This window comes from Venturia canescens, chromosome 5 (genome assembly GCF_019457755.1).
Source record: "Venturia canescens isolate UGA chromosome 5, ASM1945775v1, whole genome shotgun sequence".
NCBI classification, from domain to species: domain Eukaryota; kingdom Metazoa; phylum Arthropoda; class Insecta; order Hymenoptera; family Ichneumonidae; genus Venturia; species Venturia canescens.
In genome coordinates this window covers 7,713,534-7,734,832 of record NC_057425.1, presented here as the reverse complement: position 1 = coordinate 7,734,832, position 21,299 = coordinate 7,713,534, and the positions used below count along the sequence as shown (strand labels likewise).

Here is a 21,299-nt window from a genome sequence, read left to right as displayed (position 1 = left end):
AGCAGTTTTACGGTCCCGGAACGACGTGAATAATATGACGAAGAAACTATTGTTGGAAATAAATGAAGAAAGGGAAATGTGAAAAAGGACGACGAAAAATTGGTCGAAAAAATGTTTAGTTCGCTCACAGTTGGGTGAAAAATGGGCATGTCGAAATGCCGCAGTTATTTCGAGGGTCGAAGCAGCACGCTTCGGAGTTGTTAGTTTCCCAGTTCAAACGTTGTTTTTCAACATTCTACGTGCATGAGGACTATTCAGGCTTGGAGTTATTGACAGTGTTTGATACACGAAGCGCAAAGTTTCGTATGCAGCCGAAGCAAGATAGTTGCTCACGATTTTTCAATCCGGTGTTGTCCAAGAGCCTCGAAGCACGGCCCTGAGCTTTCGGTTGGCTTCCACAAGAGTAGGAGCGAGTTCGCTGTCGGTCGAAATGTTGGTGTGAGAAAGAGAGCGGAAGGGAGAGAAAGCGGCGAAGGAGCACGCGAGAGAGGGCGAAGCTCGGAGGGGTGAGGGATGATTCGCGAGCGGCCGGAGAGCAGTGGAGGGGAGAAGCGCGGAGGGGCGAGAGGGGAGTGGGAGCTGTATATGCGAGGAAAACGTAGTCGAGCGACCGTCCCGCTGTGGCCACGAGCTCGATGCTCGCGTAGGTAGTGAGTGACTTCTTGCGAGTGGACTAAAAAACGGGATTTTGCTTTTTTTTCGTACGACACACGATAGAGAGAAGGAACGAAGGAGAGTGTCTCTGGTGGCGCGGGGTTTTGTCGTTCCGCTGGAAAAAAAAACGTCTGCAGACAGAGAGAGAGAGAGAGAGAGAGAGAGGAAGACGAGAGGGCAAGAGGGAGAGAAAGGGAGTTCGGGAAAGCGAGTGAGAGAGCGAAAAACCAGTGGCTCGAGACGCGAATTTCTCTCGGTCGGTCGTGAACCACGAAAGTTTTTCCTCTAGTGGTCGAACGACGGGGAACGCAAGAGGGAAGAAGAGAAAGCGAGCGGGAGAGCGAGTGGGCCCGTGTCGGTGAGTGCATGTGTCCGAGTTTGAAACGGGTCGAGAGCGTTTAACGGGCTAAACAAGCGGCACGGTCGGTGTTATGCGTCGGTGGTACAGTGGTGGTTGACAGTGCTTGGTGAAGGTGACAGTGACAGGGTCTGCGACAAGGACGGCGAGAAGGACGACGGCGACGGCGACGAGGACGAAGGCAATAGGGTGGACAGGGACGACGACGAAAACGCGAACGAAGACGAGGCCGAGAACCCAGGAGGGTGAGAAGAACGATCACGACTGCGAGGACGACAAGGACGGGGCATTCTCGTCATTAACGAGTCCACCAGTTACGCTCTACACACGAGATAAACCATGTGAAAAAGTCCTGCACTACCGAGAGAATTCGATAAAAAACTGCAGGCATGATCTGGCCGTATTGACGAGCCAGGAAAGAACAGAGGTAGAGTCTAAGCGAGACGGAGAGAGGGCGATAGAGCCAGAAAAGAAGCTGCAACGAGAGAGAGAGAGAGAGAGAGAAAGAGCAAGAAGGAGCGAGAGAGCTGGCTCAGCCAAGGGTGTAGTAAGTAAAGTCATAGAGGCCACAGGCTCGATATAAAAGCCCAGTGTATGCATAGGAGAAAAAAAAGCAAGTAAGGCCGAACCAGTGCAGCGCCAAAAGTGCGAAAAGCAAGACGTAACCAGGAGGCACATATATACACGTACATATATATATTTGTATCTACGTATATGCAGAAAGAGAATAAAAACAAGAGAGGAACGACACGACGAAGCCAGGAATAGTCGCGAGGGTGAACGAAGTGGACGAGGCAGAGGACGAAGAAGAAGACGCAGGATCCCCGCAGGATTTGTGCGCTTTCCTTAAGGAGGCATAAGCGAAGAAGTTCAGTTTTAAAAGGTGCACCCGAGGTGTTGACCGGGTTTGTGTGTTTAAGTGGTCCCGTGTATACGGGGGGTGACACGGGAATCGCCAGCAGGGCAGAGGCTCGAACGCATGTAGGAACATGGCCGCATCCAGCCCCTGCCTCCCTCTAGAGGTGAGTGAGAGCCACCTGAGAATATAACCAGCCTACCACCGACTCGCTTCCACGTATACGTACACATTTTCCATCTATACGCAGCACTGTTTCGTAAAGCATCTTTTTTCAATGGATTCGAGTTTTTTTTTCTTTTTTTTTTTTCTTTAAATTCTCTTTTTTATTACTCGATCACCTCAATCGGGGTGGTCAAATCGGGCTTTAAGACTCGAGTGAAAAGAGCTGTGACTCGAATACTCTCTGACAACGTTCGTGGGGAACGAGAGTATTTTTATTCATTTTTAGAATGCGGGGAGTGCAGAAATGGAGGATTTTATATGATTCTGAAAATGAAGAGACTTTGAATTTGTGGTTGTTGTTGGCTTCTGTGACGAACACCTCGAGTAACGCAAACGCCAGAACGGTTTCGATCTTCGTGAACTTAAGTCAGGGTAGGGCAAAGAGAGAAACAATTATATGATTCGGAAAGGAAAAACTTGTTTTCTCGCTCAATTAAGTGAAAATTGGGAGCGTCAAATATTCCTCTGCTTATTCCCACACGAATCGTATGAGTGCGCGAGAGCAATTTCCATTTTCAATTCTAACACTGTTACACAAATTCGTACCCTGTACGTTAAACTGCTCTGGGATTCGGAGATAATCGACAATTCCTCGAAAGAAAATGCCTTATTTTAGTTTTTTTTCTTCTGCCCTTTTCTATCATGTTTGCTTGATTTTTTCTCGTTCCGATGACTCTTTACTGGCTAATTCTTATCTGCTCCTTCGCTATTTTACTGGACTATTACGATGTTGGCGGGATGTCGAGTTGGGCACGTCGGAATTGGATTACCGTGATAGGATGAAAATCAAAGAGATTCGTGTGCGAGCGGGGCGTTTCATAGTCTTTTACCAACTGTAATTCCTCGGACGTGACAATTTCAATTATTTACTAAACGAAAATTTATTCGTCGTTTTTTTAAATACTTGGCTAGAGTGGTCTCGATGGAAGGTTCAGTCGTTGATGCAGTCGTTTTTGGCAAGTTTTTCATAGCCCAGGAGTCACCGATCATTTGACGTTAGGGGCACACGACGATTTTACGTAAAAAATTCTCCTGCATCGTCGAGTTGAATGCGTATCAACAGTTTTGAGTTTTGTGCTCCTCAATGAATTTTCTAAAACTGTTGTGATTCGACCCTTCTTTTATTGTTTTAATGACTAGTTGCTTTTTTGTTTGCTTCAAATGTTTTCTTTACTGAGGTAATTTTCTATTTCGCTAATTTTCGATTTCGACGAATTATCAAGTGTTCCATTGAAAATTTATGGATTTGAGATCGTCGTTACTTTGCTGAATATCGAAAGTTTTGTACTGCTCTATTCGAAAACAGCCTCTTTTGTCAATACACAAAAATAACCGGACTCGAATGATCGCTTCGTTAGCTCAAAAGTATTGTTCGCGATATCGAATGTTTATTTCCGATAAATAAACCAAACGAAAATAGAATTTTTTGCATTTTAGGAAACGAAGAATCCAACGAAGCATTCACAATCGTAAATAGCGCTCTGGCCAGAGTTTTTAATTTGAACCTTAATCACGATTTCCCCCGCAAATATATGGACACAAATAAAGCACGAAAATGTGGTAGGGACACGATACATTTGCCACGATTTATTCGCGGACGAAAATCATCCAACTTTAATGTTCCGACTGATCGATGAGTTTCATTTAACCACTCGAAAGTCCAGACTTTTTTGTTGACTTTGGAGTGCATAATTTACTCTCCAGATGTTACGAGGTTTAATGTTCGCAGTTTTCGGGGTAAAAAAATTCTCGTTAGTGAGCGGGGTGGGTTGAAAATCGTCCGACTATTTACGGGCCTGTACTACTTAAGCCCGTTGGCCGCATATCGCCGCATTGGCCGGCTGACCTCATCCAATGCTCAATTGCGTGAGCCCGCTCGTGTACTTTACGCAGAGTAATCTGTGAACGTTAAAAACGTAATTTTATACAGTTGTGTAGAAATTAAGGGGCGCCACCGGGAAGCTGGGAAGATCGACGACAAAACTGATCTTTTCTCGTTCCTTCGAATCACTTCGGTATTTGGGAGAGCAAACTCTTCAAGGTGCTCGACGAAAATTCATCCTTTTCCACTCGTCTTCGTACCTATCACGAAGCTATAAACGCATTTTGCTATTCGCAAATTGCGTCAACGTGCGAACGCAGTCACGAATGAGAAAATAGTTCGTTAAGGCTGTTTTTATTCGCGATGCACTAGAAATGTCGCATGAAATAAAAACATGCCGGTGTCTATACTACACTATATACCGGCGTATAGCACGAGTGCGTCTGTACTCGTTGTACACAAGTTGAACTAAATTGCCCCGCGCTTTAAGTTGCAGTTTTCGTATATACAGCGAAAACCTTCGAGTCTCTTGATATACACGTGTTCCAATAGTCATGACTCTCCTCGCCCGCCCTTTCTCTCTAGCGTTCTTCAATTTGCAAAATACCAACTAGAACTCTCGACACGCTTACGTTTCTTTGTTTCGCAATTTTACTCCCGGTGACCTAGATTGATTGTTGGACCGCGCAAATTATCGAGTTTTCCTTTCTCAACGAGAAAGCTTTGAAACTGTGATAACGATTATTTCCTAGAATTTTTGCTTCTTCTTCTGTTCGCTGAGAGAAACTCATCCAGTGCTCAACAATCGCCACATGGACGGGAGCAAAAAACTATTGATTGCTTTTACTCTGATCAATCGATTCGAATAACATTAAATTCAGGCTACTTAGCGAGGTGAAATTAAAAAAATTTTTTCATTCCGAGTATTTCTGATGATAAATATTCCATTTACACGAGGTTTTAGGTATTTTTTCAGAAACGTCAGTTCTGCCATTTCGACACGTCGAATCGACGTCGTTTCCTGATCTACGCTTAAAACCGCGCGAGACTTGAATTTTTCTATTCAATTCGGTCATGCGGAAAATTCAACCTTGAGCGAAACCAATACTGCGATGGGTAACCGCTTTTCTGCGTTTCCGGTAGTCTCAGTCAGCTGAAATTAAGCAAGAATGCAGCCGCCCATACCAACCGGGTTTCCCGCACGCTTTTCCTAAGCCCCTGTGCAAATGTTGCAGTAGAATGCGAGAAATAATTTATTCTTACATTTTTCTACGAGCCCCTACAAAAAGTGGGGACAAAGGGACGATAAATGCAAGAATATACTCGGGGACGATGAAAATCAAAATAAAAAAATATTGATGCAGATCGCTGAGGCTGAATTCTTCTGAGCCAAAAATGTTGAAATGCGCAAAGATAAAAACTTCCTTCCGATTTACTTTCAGTCTGAGAATTCTGTTGATCAATCACGCATTTCAATTGAAAACATTTTAATAAAACATCGTTCTTTCTCACACACGATCCGCGAGTCTTCGAAGACCAAAAACCTCAAAATCTCTCTGACCCGCATTGTTAGATTCCACTTGCGAATGGAGCTGCGAGTTGTAACAATACTGTCGTTCCAAAATCCAACCTCTTCTCGATCACCGATTTCTCGTACCGAATCCCCTCAACGACAAGGATACTGTTTTCATAAATTGTTACGATTAAATTCAGCTGAAATCTCTATTAATGAACAATAATCACAGCAGTTTCGTGTTGAAGCTCCCCGGCCAATTTCGCTTCCTCTTTCTCAATCTCGTTAGCAAATTCTCTTTAATTCCTGCGAACGTTCCGCGGTTCTTCTTCCGCACGAAACGTTTCGAAGTTGGCAAGTCTGATTCTCACAGAGGCGACCATAAACGTAAGCTACGTTGAAAGATTGTCGGTGCTAAAGTGTCACGTGCGAGAAGAAAGATATAAGAAATTGGTTTTGAGTTGGCAGTCCTGAGGGATCTCCTCGTCGTCGTCGTCGTCGTCGTCGTCGGTGGATGGCGCTCCGTCGGTTAGCATCGGTGTGTAGCACCGAGAGATGAAGCGAGAAAGAGGCTTCTCCGGGGTGGTGGTGGTGGTGGTCGTTGGTTCGTTGTCGCGAAGTTGGAGAGAGGCTGTAAGTTGCTCGCGACGATGCGAAATGGCACGAGTGCGGAGGATGGGGAGGTTGCGCGTTCGAGGGGCGGCAGAGAGGGCTGCAGGGGGAGACGCAAGGGCGGCATGAATGAACGATCAATAGATATATAGTTAGCCAACATCCGAGATACATTTTATGTAGATTTTTCGCCAAGTTTCAGCACCGCGAATCTAACGGCATGCCAATAACCCTCTCGACTCTTCTCAGTTCGAGGATCGCATGCTTTTTCGTTGATCAGAAGATCGCATAATGAAATTCGAGCTAGTCTGGTCGTTTTCGAGTCGTCATTTCAGCGTAAAGGGGCTCAGCGATGACCCAGTTTTTTCGTCTTTTGATTTTCCATGGCGAAAACTCGGAGCAAAAAGTTGCGAGTTTCGCACCGAGCGGTGTTCAGACCCACGAAATTAATTCGGTTTTATTGCATCCCCAGGAATGAGGAATCGTGTAGATTTTTCAATTTTGTTTATCGAAATTTTCAACGATGAGGAACAACAGCGGGAACCTCATTTTCGTCCGGTGACGCATGAAAATTCAAACTGCGGAAGCTGCTGGCACAACTCCAGAAAATATGGCACTTTTTGAACGAACATGGGGGTCGCGGTAATAGAGATTTATATGCACCACGAAAAACAGTGAGTTTAGAGAGCTGTAAAGATTACTTGTCTCGAGGCAAAACGTCTGAGGCCGAAGCAAACGAGTTCGGCGTATCCTTGAATGGCGTCATGTGTCCTCGAAGACGCAACGATTTACAACAGTTCCTGGAACTTTATAACATGCTAAATTCCTCCTCACCGCCGCTCCGACTCTCTTTTTTATTCATTTTTCAACGCGAAACCCTCGCAACTTGATACAGCAACAATCATATTTGACGATAACATTTTTTTAAGGGAGGAACCACGCCGGAGTCACGTTCAAAGGGACTCCGGTCGAATTTGACGGGACACAATCTACGGAGCAGCCGAATAATGGCACTTTGCCTCATTAAGGGACTGAAAAGCTTCCGGGAAAAATGTTGAGTTTAAAAATTAGGTTTCAAAATAATCACGTTTTCTCGTACGATGCAGATGAGCGTCGTTTTTTGTAAAACTTTGTTATTTATTTTATTGTAATCGACGGTGAAGAAATAAATCTGTAGCAAAGTTTTGAATTTCGTATGCGTAAAGTATACAATTTTTAAGGGGGGGGGGGGTTCTGCTTCAAAAAGCCAAAAAAATCGATTGTTTTCGGGAATGTTTTTGGGTGGACGGAAATAACCCGGCATAGTGAACTTTTCGGGGTAGTTTCGAGGATATTTTAAGAGTACAAAAACATTTTTTCCGTGCGAGAAATACTAATTTGTACATGGTTTATGCGCAAAGTCCGGTTGCCGAATTTTCTCAGCTCCGTACAATGTGGCGATCGTAATTATTGTCTGCAGAAAAAATTCCAAATTTTTTTCCATTTTCATACATTTTCCTTCCGCATGAACCTATAAAGAGCCGATTCTAAAGAAGAAGAATATCACTTCAACGTTCATCCGGTTCGAAACCATTAAAATCCTTACAAAAGCATAGTCAGCGTCAATAGAAAATATTTTTTCGTCTCTAAATGAAATATTTGACGCACTTTCCATCGCTCATCTCTTCAAATCTTGTAAAACGTCGGTTTAACTCCCGAATCAATCTAATCTCTCAAAGAAATTCAATTCGTATCATAGAAGCAAAGTGGAAACGTAAGTGTGAACGAAACGAAGTAAAAAATGGCGTAACCCAGAGAGAAATCTGTTCTGCGACGTCGTCCATAAAGCATTTCGTCGATAGCTCGTCCGAAGGAGGTCTTAAGTCCACCTTGTAGGGTTAACGAGAACGAGCGAGAGGATGGAAAGAGAAAAACGCAGGAACGACATTGCTCGTTGGTTGGCGTGCCTGACACGTACGGGACGTTACCACTTGCAAGCCGCATCGTCTCTCAGTCATGCTCGTGGTAGCGGTATCCTGCAACATTTATCGCGTCTCATCTCAGCTACAGAAATTTGAATATTACTTCACATAAAATTATTTAATTCACAAGATACAGCAACTCACCGGGACGCGATGCGATCGACACTTTCGGAGTTTGTAAAAAATGGAATCGAAATCACATTTTTTTGGTAACTACCATCAATGGCTAATATTTCAAAATATTTTTCCAAATTTTTTTACACTTCGTGCAAAAAATAGATTTTTTAGCGACCTCAAGATTTATAGGAACGTGTAAAAAAGTCTAAAGATTTGGTCAGTCAATGTTTTTTTTTTTTTTCCCCTGAAGACACCCGTAAATAGTTCGAGTACTCTGCGTCGGTTTACCAGTGATCTTGGTCCAAATGGTATAAAAACGATGCGATGCTTGGTGAAGAAAAATGTGTTTGTTAACCGACCCCACGCCCTGAATTTCAACAATTCTATGCACAGTTTGTGGAATTGGATTCAGTATTTTTTTTTTTTTTTTTTTTTTTTTTATCGTCGATCACAATGACCATCGATGCGAATGATTTTGCTCAAAACTTCAATTTCGTTGAATATTATCTTGAAAATATTTTTGACAGGTGTTCGAACGGTTTTACTTGTTTTTAGGTTTGTGGCAAATCAATTTGAAAAGATCGTCGAAGTGCGCAGGAAGCTTGAACTTCCGTCCTTTTCCCAAGGGGAATAGTTTCATGGCGAAAATTCAAAGGTTCGAGTAACCTTTCTCCCAAGTGATGCAATTTAATGTCATTTTTTCAAGTGTCTATTTATTTTTCCATTCGCTGATCCATCACTTAGAAATTTGGGGCTAAATGGTATTCCGAATTTCTCATTTTTGAGTTACGAGAGGCCGGAAAAATGTTGAGAGGTCACAGCGAGGTCGATTTGTCGCGGAACGTCCGAGATGTGGAGATACATAACGTATGGTACGAGTATTGGGTAGGTCCGTTCGTATATTCTCACCCTCTTCGGTTCTCGCGGCTTCCACCTTCGTTGTTTCGGGGCGGGGGCTTATCGATCCGAATTCCGAAATTCCAACATTAGCGTCGAGTACTCTCGCTCTCGCTCTCTCCATCGAGCTTCTCTCTGAGCTGAGCAAGCGTCAGTGGATGACGTCATTCTGTATGGGATGAGACTGCTCCTTCTGCGAACTCTTTTCGACAGCTACTACTTTAGAAAGCTCTACACTGTCGCAATCCACGTACTTAATATTTCTATACTCATTCCCCTTATTCAACGCGAAAATCCAATGTTCATAATCGCTCTTGACAAAAATTTACTTCTCGTTTTCATCAACCGTTCCATGGGACATTCTCTCGTGTAACTTTCGCCTTGATTAATTATCGCTGAACGATGAACTAACGATCATTGAAAAAGCGACTTTTACAACGTGTCTCAGGAGCCCTCGAAGCTACAAACAGCATTTTTCTTGCTCTCTCATCACTGAAAAGCGGAGCGGGATATCAGGAAACGGAATTTTATTAGGTTTCCTGTCGATTGTGATTTTCGTCAGGATTTCCAATGAAATCTAATGAAAATCGAAAATTCCACAACTTTGAGAGTCGTTATTTGGAAAAGTCCTAGAAATATACAGCGTGCGTCTACTCCCGGAATTATTGTAGGATTCATTGTCTATAGTTGTCGAGAAAACAATTAACGAAAATCACATTTTTTAAGGGTTATACACAGGCTCTTATGACAGGTACACTTCCTGTGCGACGATTTGGACTTAATGAAACAGGATCCTCCCAACTTTGAAGAACCTGAAACGAGAATAAGAAAAGATAATGTTTTTAAATATTAATGGTGTCTTGAGAAAGCTCCGTTACCGGTAAAAATCATTTGGAATGGAAAAAAAAACACTTATTTGAGGTTAACGATTAATAACGACATAAATGGTGTAAGGTTTGACAACACCATGAGCCAGTTGGTTTAAAACATGGATATGCATACGCATATAAATAGAAAATGGCTGTTGTCACATTTTCCTTGACGATTTGACTACGAAAGTATTTAAACCGCCATCATTGCATTAAAAGTTGATAAATCTCAACAAATAGGTTGCACATAATTTCAGTAATTACGAGAATAAATTTTAATCGTTTCTTTGATCACGAAAAAAGCAAAAAAGTTCAGTTGCTTTTTTGAATCACAAGTATCTCGAGGAGTCTCCGTTCCAGGAGGCATTGAAAGATCTTTATTGTGAAAAATGCGATTCTATGACGCTGACATGTTTCCGATTGATAGTCGCCGAGTCATCATTGCAGAGGTTTTCTTTGAAAAATTCTTTCGGAAAGAGACTCGAGTATAGGCCGATGTGGAACATTGTGCTGTAGCGAATGTGGAACGCCGGCCGGCTGCGTCCTCGATTATCGCGTACTCGTGCACCCACGGGGAGAGAGAGTGTCGAGAAAAGCGTTCGCAAGCTCTTGCGGCAGCCAGAAAACAGCGGCAGCGCACCCAGCCAGTACGCGTTCGTTGGAGGACGAATGGGGGTGGCTGGGGGATCGCTGCGGGGTGAGCGGGCCAAGGGATGGGTGGGGTTAAGGGTTCGGGAAAGGAACGCACGGGGTAGCCACACGTTGACGTCGACGAGCAGAATGTAACGTAACCTCACGCTTTCACAAGGCAAATATAGACCCAAAGGCTGCTATTTCACATGAATATGTAGGTCGTTATTAGACCATACTCGGATATAAAGGCCTGACCGAGGCAAAATGAAAATTCAGGGAAACATATGCTCGCGAGTTAGCCTCAAATGCCCAAAATTCAATGATCTAAAGAACAATAAATTCTTACGTGTGGCCACTATCAGGAAATCCGTTCGCCATTGTGCGCAAGGATTATTCGATCGAAAAATAAATCAAACCAAGTTTGTGACGATCTATTGCTTTGTCCGCACAAAATGTAAAACCGTTATTCCTTGTTAACAACTTCACTCGCCTGAAATGGACGACAGCGAAGTTTGCAGCTTTGTGTAGGTTGAGAAACTTCAGCGTCGCACAACTTTTAAATCCTCTCGGAGATATTCGTATCTCTCCAAATTCGAATGATCTATTAAAAATCCAACAAATGTATTGAACAATTGAAAACAAGAGAGCTGGATTTTGGAACGAACTGAATAAGCGAAGGTCTCGACTGCCAGCTGGAAATTAGAGGAACTCAAAATACGTGATAAATTCAATAAATATGATCGCATAGCAGTTTCAAACGACTAAAGTTTTCGTTTTGCGGTCCGCAGAGGGCTGTTATTGTGAGTTGGAGAATATAAAAATCCCATCTTGGAGAACAGAGGGGAGATTAAATTAATTTGACGACCTCTTTCAGGAGCCATCTCCCTTTCAATTCATTATAGTCCATCGTTACGTGGAATCTCCGAAGAAATTTCCTCACGCTCAACTGCAGGTATCGAATGGGCTTGTAACAATGAAAACTCGAAGGGAACAATGCGAGTCGGGCTCGTCTTGCCCCAGGTATTCTCGGAATATGTCAGCTTATTCCTCCCCCTCTAACCCTCTCTTTTCTCTTGTTGCTCTTTTGGAAGGCACATATACTCTCGTCCGTGGGCTGCCCGACAATAGCTCGATCAATCGGCACACTCCGGCGACGATTCGATCGTGCTGCCAGCACCTTAACGAAGCTCGAGTTCTCCAAATCTTCGTTACATCATCACATTTCGCATGGTCAATTATCCATACTCGACCAGGATGAAAGCCACGAATGGCTCTCATCAAGTAAGTTTTATTTAAAAATCATAAAAATCACAACGTAAACAGAACTCGAATGATTGTCATTGGTGGGACCTTCGCATTATTAATGTCTCGATCGACTTCGTGTCCGCGTGAAGTCGCGTCAATAAAGTTGTTGGTATTGAGGCTTCGCTACGTCAATGAGCCATTGAGCACACTCGGAATCTCAAACGAACGTACGTTAATATTAATCATGTTGTTTTGTAAAAAAAAAAAACGAAGAAATAAAAAAATAAGCGTGAATAGGTGCCACATGCGTTTTCATTTGCCAAGGTAATTTGTCGGATATCGAGCTCTTTCATCTTGGGCTATACGCGTCGCCGTCAAAAGGACCAACAATCGAGGCTCACAGTACCAAAGTGACACGTCAATGTATATCCACTTGGAGCACTATGTATCCATTATATATACACATATTCATGGGAATATATGCATGCAATATATTCGATAATATATACATATACGAAGGTACATAATATACACGTGCGCGTGAGGAGTGCAAGGTGAAAGCGGCGACAACCCCGTCGACGAGCGGTGGCTCAGAGCTTTACGCAGAGAGAACCACGTCGTGGGTTGTGTCGGTCGCGTCGCCGGCGCTTGCTGACGTCACCTGACAAAATGGCGCTCACGTGACGTCACATGACATCCTCTTTCCCTCCGCCGAACGACGTTGCGAAGGCTTGCGCGTGTCAGAGTGACCGAAAGAAGAGAGAGAGAGAGAGAGAGAGATGGGCAGGGAGGGAGACACCGAAGAGGGTGCAGCGATACTGCGAGATAGTTACGGTGGACTAACGGCTGCAACTCTTTTCTATCAGCTGCAACCGTATCGCATCAGCCATCTCCATTTCTCTCCTGCTTATCCTTTTTCTTTCTCTGTGTGTGTGTGTGTGTGTGTGTGTGTGTGTGTGTGGGTCCTTTTCCCTCCCAGTTGGGAGGTTCCAGTCATATGAAAGCCTAAAACAATTCTGATTTCCCTGAAAATTGTTTCGCTGCGTCATGTTTCACTGGCTCTGTCCCAATGCTCATCAATATTTACTTCTATGACTATTCCTGTGGACGTGAGTCAAGAAAAAGCGAAAAATAGGATGACGAAAAGAGCTCGATAATTGTGAGAGTGCACGAATTATCTCGTGGTTTTGCGTGGCTAAAAATATCGCTGAAACTCATGCCCTCGAGACCACCACGTGGAATATCAATTGCGTATTAAATACAATCAGAATGATCCTAAGAAAATGAAAATCAAGTTTTTCGAGTCAAGGCTTCTTTTAGGTGCTGCATCCACTAATGAGATAATATACGATTTTATAAACTCGCTTTTAGAGCTCCAAGACACTTTTGCGATGACTTTTGATAAAGTTTTTAGGATAATTGCAAGTTGGGATCAATCAATAATCCCAATAATTCTCCAATTTCGTTCGATGCCGAATTTGCAATTCGTAGTTTTTTAACCTGAACCGATGCTTCGTGAAATAAAAAATTGGTAAATTACATATGTTTTTTTCGTTGGACTCCAACGTTGCAAACTTCAGCGTCGTAGTTTTCATTTGCTTACCTTTTATCCTCTATAGAATTGTTTTAATCGAGGTGACCATTGCCAGTTTTCCGGAAAGAGTTCTGATCAAATGACCGGGTAGAAAAATAGCATTTTTTTAATGTCAACGAACAGTCTCTCATCGATATCATCGTTGATGACACTGCGAAGTTTGTCGAGTCCGGAATTCTAGGTAGGGCTAAACCCTCGGAGCAGGGAGAATAATCGACTCTTCATTGTTGGCTAATGAACCGGGCGTCCGGGTTCACTCGAGAGCCACGACGTGTCGTAGAATCGATATTCTACCGAGCGAAGCCAGGAGCTCTTTCCCTCCTCTTCCACTCCTCGTGCTATTTCCCTCTTTGAACCCTGCCCTAACTCGTACAGCTTACCTTCAAAGTTTCCTTGATTATCATGCGGATCTGATGAAGAATTTCACATGGCCACAGAATCCATAACAAAACGGCCCCGGTCCGTTAATGTTGACCTACCACCACCCAGTTTCGAAGTTCATTTTGCTTAATCCGGTCTCGTTAAAGCCCTAGATCAAACGATTGCAGGCGACCCGAGCTTGCTATGTACGTCAATAAACGTAGCAGCGAATTTCTAAGATTTTAACAGCTTCCTCATAACCTCCCGGACAGTTTCATTGTCACATTCACTTATCTCAACGATGTTTGTTCTACGAATCATTGGTTTAAGGTAGATCATGCTCGAAGGATCGTACTCTATGGGCCCCTAAATTGGATCGATTTTCACTCCCTAATTAAAGATATAATCACTTTGAATTAAGGTCAGAGTTATTAATTCGAAATTGAAAATAAATTCTCTCAACTCATCTTTTGGCGAATGAAATTCGCCAAAATAGCCCATTGATTGGACGGGGAAATAGATCGAGAAAAAAGTTTTAATAAAAAGACAGAAGGCTATGGATAGGAATGGGCCAAGCCAAGAAGAAACAAAATGCTGAAATAAGCAAATATGAGATTATACGAGAGTGCTCATTACCAATTTCGTTCAATCTTTAAAGTATTTTATTATTAGCAAGACACAATCGTCTCGAATTTTTTTCCAGACTTTCGTTATATACTTCATTGTTCTTGTGTACGTTTTTCATAAACTTCGTAAAAAGCATTCATTCGTTGTATGGAAAGAAAAACAATTGTTTACGCACAGTCTTTACAACCCTGCGTATTTTTTTCATATTTAAACACGTTTATTTCAATAACCAATGAGACGAACCCTTTAAAATTTGATTTGCGTGTGAGTCTACCGTCCCTTTAAACTCTGCGTAAATTTCAAGACTTTCTTAAGAAAATCGTTTCGTGCACAACGTCTTGTCGACTCCCGCAAGTCCATTTCGCTCCAACGACAGTGAGACATGCCATTATTTCTAACCCAAATAGCGCATCACTCATAGCTGTGTGCAGTGAAGAAAACAATGGTAAAAAGCTTGGTCCAGCCAAATGTCGAGGAGCCGTACGACGACACGAGCATTTGGCAACGAACACCGCTCGACTTTATATCCATATGCAACAATCCTGAATCAACAAAAACGATCTTTGGCTCGTGCTGCAACTCCTGTTACATAAATTCCCACATCCATCCATCCACCGTCTTCGCTCGAGATGATCGTCAAATTGTTGACACTTTTTTCTACCCCTACCAAGTGAAAAGAAATTGAGCTAAAAATGACCCATCGCCCAAAAAGAATCTTCGATTCCCCCACTTTATCGTCGAAGCTGCAAAGTGACTCCATTCTGGAGCTCACAATCGATTGAGTTATTCCGGACTCACATGCCGAGTCATCATGCTAAACGCCCATTTTACAAAGCTATGACACAACGCTGATGGAGGAAATTAGATTGTAGTAGATTATCCGGCGTAACTTGCGGTTAGTCATACGTGGACACGCTTGCCATATCTCGTTGGACCTTGACCGATACCGAGGGCGCGTACGCGCGTCTCTCTCTCCATCTCTGTTCCCGCGACGATGAATTAATTACAGCAGCAGGACACACGGAGTAGTTGGTGGCAGCGGTGATGGCAACGGGCCGGCTATTAATTACGCAAACGCGTATTCGGATATTCGTCGTGCTGGGTTACCAGCCAAGACCTTAGTCGGAGAATTTCTAGCTGACCTGAGCACGATGAAGAAGCTGCTGATCACTCACTTTCAGCCAATCAGCATCTGTCGATTGTCATTTTAACGTACCGTCAGTCCGAAATCCCTGGACATGGGCGAGCTTTGGGACATTCACTGGATTAGAATGGAGGTTCATTTCTTAGTATCATTCGTACACAGTTCCATTGATCTCTCGTTACTCTGGAGTCGATCATTGAAATTTCATTGCTCGCACTACAAATTTGAGTCGTTCGCTCCTAATATTTTTCTCGGGGGTTCCCTGCCTTGGCAAATACTTGCTCAGGTTCATCATTACACGTCGTGAGATTCCCTTGTCAAGGGCCCCAAGCGAATGAGCGAGGAAAAGAAAATTACAATCTTCCGAAGCTGTTACGTCGATCGAGAAAATTAAGGGGTGCAATCATTCCTCCGCGCACTGATTTTCCTTGACCCTGAAACGCAGCATTCAATTATGTGACATGACAGACTCGTGCAGACGTTATTTCTGTGGATTACACGTCTCGGTCCGCCTCGTCTTGACTGTTTCTTGAATGCTGATGCCACATTTTGCACGCACGCTCCCCCCCCCCCCCCCCCCCAATCGATGTAACGACGTCTGCCTTTTCACGGGAAAAACATTTGAAAAATTCCCTAATGAAAATTGACCGTTGCGTTTGTCTCCAAATTGGACGACTCTGTTCAATGAAATCAGCAAAAATTACTAACGCCCCCCGAAACGACGAACAACCATCGACGCTCGAATCAACGTTTCCAACAAGCATTTCCAAAACTTTTTCAACTGTTTTCTCTTTCTCGACGAGTTTTCTCGATATTCCGCTCGCCAAAAAGCAGCTGAAGTAGTCAGACTCCGCGGAAGTTCAACTGTCTATTAAATCTTTCAAACTTGAACATTCACGAGTTAGTTACACCAGCTTTTCGTTGAGTCGAGTCTCGAGGGAGGAAAGAAGAATAGAAGTGAGTGAGAAAAGACGCCGAGGGATGAAGGGGGCAGCGAGGAGGGGGGGGGCGGTGAAAACTCGTGAGAACGTGTCTGCCCTCGCGTCTCGTCGGCGGGGTCGAGAAGCAAATTAGCTTCTTGTATAACGTGTAAGCCGCGTATAGTATTTATACGGGAATGCGAGAAAAGTCCGAGGCTGCGATGAGAGAGAATAAGATGCAGGGGGGTTTTGCGGAAAAAGCAAAAGAGAGCAGTTGAGCTTATCTCGCGCCGGGGGAGAGAGGCTTGGAGGACATGTTAAGGGACAGAAGTTTCGGCCGCAGGAATACGGAATATAATTATATCCTTTGAGAATAACGTTGCTACGTGGCCTGAGCCTCGGAAATGTGTGCGGAAGAAGTTGCGTCATGATTCTCGTCCTCTCGAGCGAAAAAAGTACTTAACGGAGGCACGGCTCGAGCTGTAATTCGAATCATCACTAAATAATCCAGCGGTTGGAGGGAATGAAGTTTCTCGTTAAGGAGGTTGGATCACGAAATAAAAATAATCAGATTTGGCTGAAAAAAAATATTATGTTGACGAATAATAGCAAAGAACTTGTGCAAAATTTCAGGTGTTTTGACCTCGTAGTTATTCAGTAATAAATCGTTGAAATTATGCTCTTATGATAATCGAAATACGATCATTCGCATTTCGAGAGAATGGAATGAAAAAATAATATGTTCGTGCAAAATTTAACTTGGGAAGAATGCACTATTAGAAATGATTCGATGCTAGATTTATCTTCCCCGACCTGCTCACGATTATTAAGGTATTAATTAAAACTCTCAACAAAATTTGAAAATCGATGCTTACATTTCGATATAATAAGAAATGTGGCAAGGCCGCGCGAGAATTTGAATCAGTATTGTGTGCGTGTGAGAGCAAGAGCATGTCCGAGCACGAAACTCGGTTGAAGCCTGCGTCAGCCGAATTAACCCGAATGACCAAAATCACTCAATTTCTCGCGACTCCTCAAAATGTGGAGGACACACGGCTGATGCAGACACAGTGCTGGCAACGTCAGAAAATGAATTTTGTCGTTGTCACGTTTCAGCAGTCATAAAAATGAATTAAAATATGTTTACGATTGATTTTTAAAAACAATTTGCAATGTAATTCGTCTCATTCGACTATCTACATTATTATAGAATATATATATTTTATCGATGTGCTATGCATAAAATTGGCGTTTACAACTCCAAAAATGTAGGTCTCGGGAGTCGGTAATAAGCTTGGAGCGTGCACAAGCATACCCCGCAAACTCGTGATCCACCTCAAAAAAGAAGCCTTTTAAGGGCTGCAGAAATCCAGCGTAAAATCTCCATCGTCGCTGCTGGACCGCGATCATCCGATTTTTCCGATTCTGTATCCATGCATTTTAATAGCACCGATGTACTTGGACATGCCCATATTCGCTATTCTACAGAGACTAAGAATAAGAGGATAAGATAAAAACGACGCCAGACCGACGCGGGCATTCCGCCACGAAATTAGACTGCCCCTTGCGAAGAAAGAACTTGTAAAGAGCTCTCCTCGTTCCAGTGAAGTAGACGTCGTTGAAATTACACTCGCTTGTGTATCTATAGCCGAACGTTTACGTATCGTATATGCGATGCTCATGGTACTTAGCGAATGACCACGTCGGAGGGTTTTGGCATTCGGAACGGGCTACGGAAAACCACCGGAATATTTTCTCTCAGCTTTCTAAAACTGGGTCTCTGCGCGAAAGATCACCCACACATAAATCCACAAAGAAAGCAACACGCAACGAACCACTATTGTGCACAGGATCAGTACGCCGAAGGGATAAATAAGCTCGGGTGAGCTTCGAAAAGTGAGAGCTTTGTGAGACTCCGCGGAGAAGCTCGATATACCGGCGACTATAACACAACGAATCCAAGCCTACGATATCGACGTGGGTTTTCACTCCGACAATCTTCCTTTTTTACTCCGCTCTGCCTCAGCTTTTCTTACTCTTTTATAATTATAATGCTCTGTGGCAAAGGGATTCCATGGGCGGAGCAATTGTTTATAAACTCTGAATTTTCGTAACACGGAGAAAATTAAGGGGGATCGGTCACCAGGTCGAATCCAAGATTCTGACCTGAATATATGATGGAGGTGAATATTTAACGTGATGATTAACTGAATTTGGGCTGGATTGACCACCTAGTTATTTTGTAATTAAATCGCAAAGTCGCGCATCTTCAGGGACCGGATACACGTCGTTTGTGGAAAAAGATCGACCCGAAGTGCCATAAATACGGTTTCTCTCACTCAAAATCCGAGATTATACATTAAAAGACCTATTTGAGGATCAAAGGGTCCTTAAGAATTTGGTGAAAAATATAAAAATCGTACCTCAACAGGTTTTTAAAAAAATAATCTTACGAAAAATTTTTTATTTCCGGTTGAAATTTGTGAGAACGACGAAATAGTGTTCAAAGATGTGGCAACGTCACAACTAACAGGTGATGGCGCCAGCGGCCATAACCTAGCTTTACTTTAAACACCGATACGGGATATTACAATCGCAAAGTTGTAAGTGTGTTCTTTTTACAATTCTTACATGGAGAAAACTATAGAGTCGTTGACGATAGAATTTTTTTAGTTTTCACGAATTACTGTATTATGACATACTTGTGTGCCGGTAATTATGTTTTTTAACCCTAGAACGCATGATTGGGGTGTGAGCACACCCCACGCGAACTTCAAACTACGCTCCCGTCCTAACAAGTCACATTATCGACTGATTATCGACGGATTTTTTGATATATAAATTCAATTGAAATTAGTTTTATCGTACATCATTCTTTTCGTTATAAAAAAACGAAGAAAATGGTGTAGGATAAAGTCAGTTTAGCATCGTAGGACCGGATTTATAAACAAAAAAAGAGTGGGGTGCGTTCAAACCCCGATCATGAGGTTGAGGGTATGAAAAAAGGCACATGAGGTGTAGGGTTAAAATCGCTAACACGAATATTCAACACCGGTGAACGTAAATCGGAACAATTGTGAGTAAAATAATTTTGGCCTCTTTTTTGACTCCAAAGTCATGATCGATCATCCTTGAACGGTAATATTTAGCGTGAAATTCACTGTAAAGTTAACCGGATATATTTGACTGCGGGGACAAGTTAACGAAAAATATTTATTTCAGTGATGCATTGTAAAATTTTCAATATTTTGCCAAATTTTCAGTTTTATTATAGTAAATATCGGAAATAGTGAAACTTACGGTACGTATGCCAAAATTTACAAAACGTTTGGTGAATTTTACGGTGCGTCACGGTTAAATGTCTTTGCCCTAACGTAGATATCGATCACTCGTTTTCGAATTTCATAGCACACTGAAGCGGCGAGTAAACACTTCGGCAAAGGGCTGAGCATATAAAAATAATGGGAAATAGGCCGATATAGCGACAAGATACCCTCACCGTGTCCCCAGTATAGCCGCATCCTAGCGTAAACTAAAATACTAGTAACTATACTACTATAAACTAAAATATTCACGGTAAAATTCACCGTGACGTCAAAATTTACTAAATTACTAATACTCCGGTAAAAGTTCCTACTGCGAACAATGAATATTATTTTTTTATAGGAAAATTCTATTTCGTTTCCATAGTAATATCATGAATACTTCCGCCCTATGCTAATACTTAGCTCAAGTTTATCAAACCCTGAAAAAATGTTTGGAGGCAGATTAATTCGCTCAAACAAGGAGAAAACGGATTCGTTTTGTATAGTGAGAAATATATGACTTTTCAAGAATTTCAAAAGTATTCTGGCACCGATCACAAACAGAATTTTTCCAATTTTTCGTCCCTTCAATTCTAAACAGCTTTACGTGCGGACAGCAAAGAGTGATGCACCTGAGAACTATATTTCGTTTTGTTTTCGAGTGTTATTCATCGTCTCAGACTAGCACTTACCGATAAATCGAAATGTATTGTAAATCACAAATTTTCACTGTAAGCATAGTAAATTCTATGATAAATACACGAATATACACCGAATACGTGTGACATTTTACCATACATATATTTTTTTTCAGGGCTGCCCGAGCATACGTAACAATATGAACATTTGAAGTGACTGAAAAGATTTTTTGCTACGTTTATAGAGAAAAGTCTTTTGAATAGAAGGTATGGACATTGGTCTTTTTACTGCTGTGGTGGATAGAACAATTTTAATTACTGCTCTTCGAACAAATGCTGCAATCCAGTGCATATATGCTGTCCCCGAGATGCTATATTCCTAGTACTTTCCTCTAGAGTTTTCGGCCCCCGCTGTGAACTGCACAGCGGAGCTTGGAAAAAAGTAGCTGAGTGATAAAGTCGCTTTGCAAAGTTTTCGAAAGCACGTAGGTTCAAAAAACATTGGTGGATAGAGATGCAACATCCGAAATAATGAAGTTGTTTAATTCGAGGAGGTAAAAACGTTAAATCGTGGCGAGCACGGAGCTCTCGCACGTCCTTGAAAGAGCCCCGGTTTCCGCGTGTTACGGAAAGTTTAATTGGATTTAGGACCCTACGAGTGATGCCAGGCTAACGTTTTAACGATCGACTGACCGCACGGGGATCCGCGAGGTCAGAAATCGAACAATTAAGTAAGAGAACAAAGCGACTGGGACGTTTGGCATTTGTATACGTGCGCGAGGTGACAAGATCGTGCCGCATTTACACACAAAACACACACAAACACACACACGCGCGCGCGTGTATACGGATTCATGGAAAAGTTTGTTATAGCCCACGCGAAAGCCGAGTTTCCCCGAGCGTGTGCAAACTGGGAATTTCGGTGAACGGAACAGTTGCTCTCGGTAGC

General features: G+C 42.7%; 1 protein-coding gene across 14 annotated transcripts in view; it reads left to right on the top strand.

Moving 5' to 3' along the window:
* Positions 1 to 618: 618 nt before the first annotated feature.
* cac (cacophony) overlaps positions 619 to 21,299 on the top strand; it is an 82,182-nt gene continuing 61,501 nt past the window's right edge. For all 14 annotated transcript variants that reach the window (XM_043420786.1, XM_043420782.1, XM_043420775.1 and 11 more), the window contains exon 1: positions 619 to 2,034. The gene's annotated coding sequence lies outside the window, so the exon portion shown is untranslated. The remainder of the gene's footprint in view (positions 2,035 to 21,299) is intronic.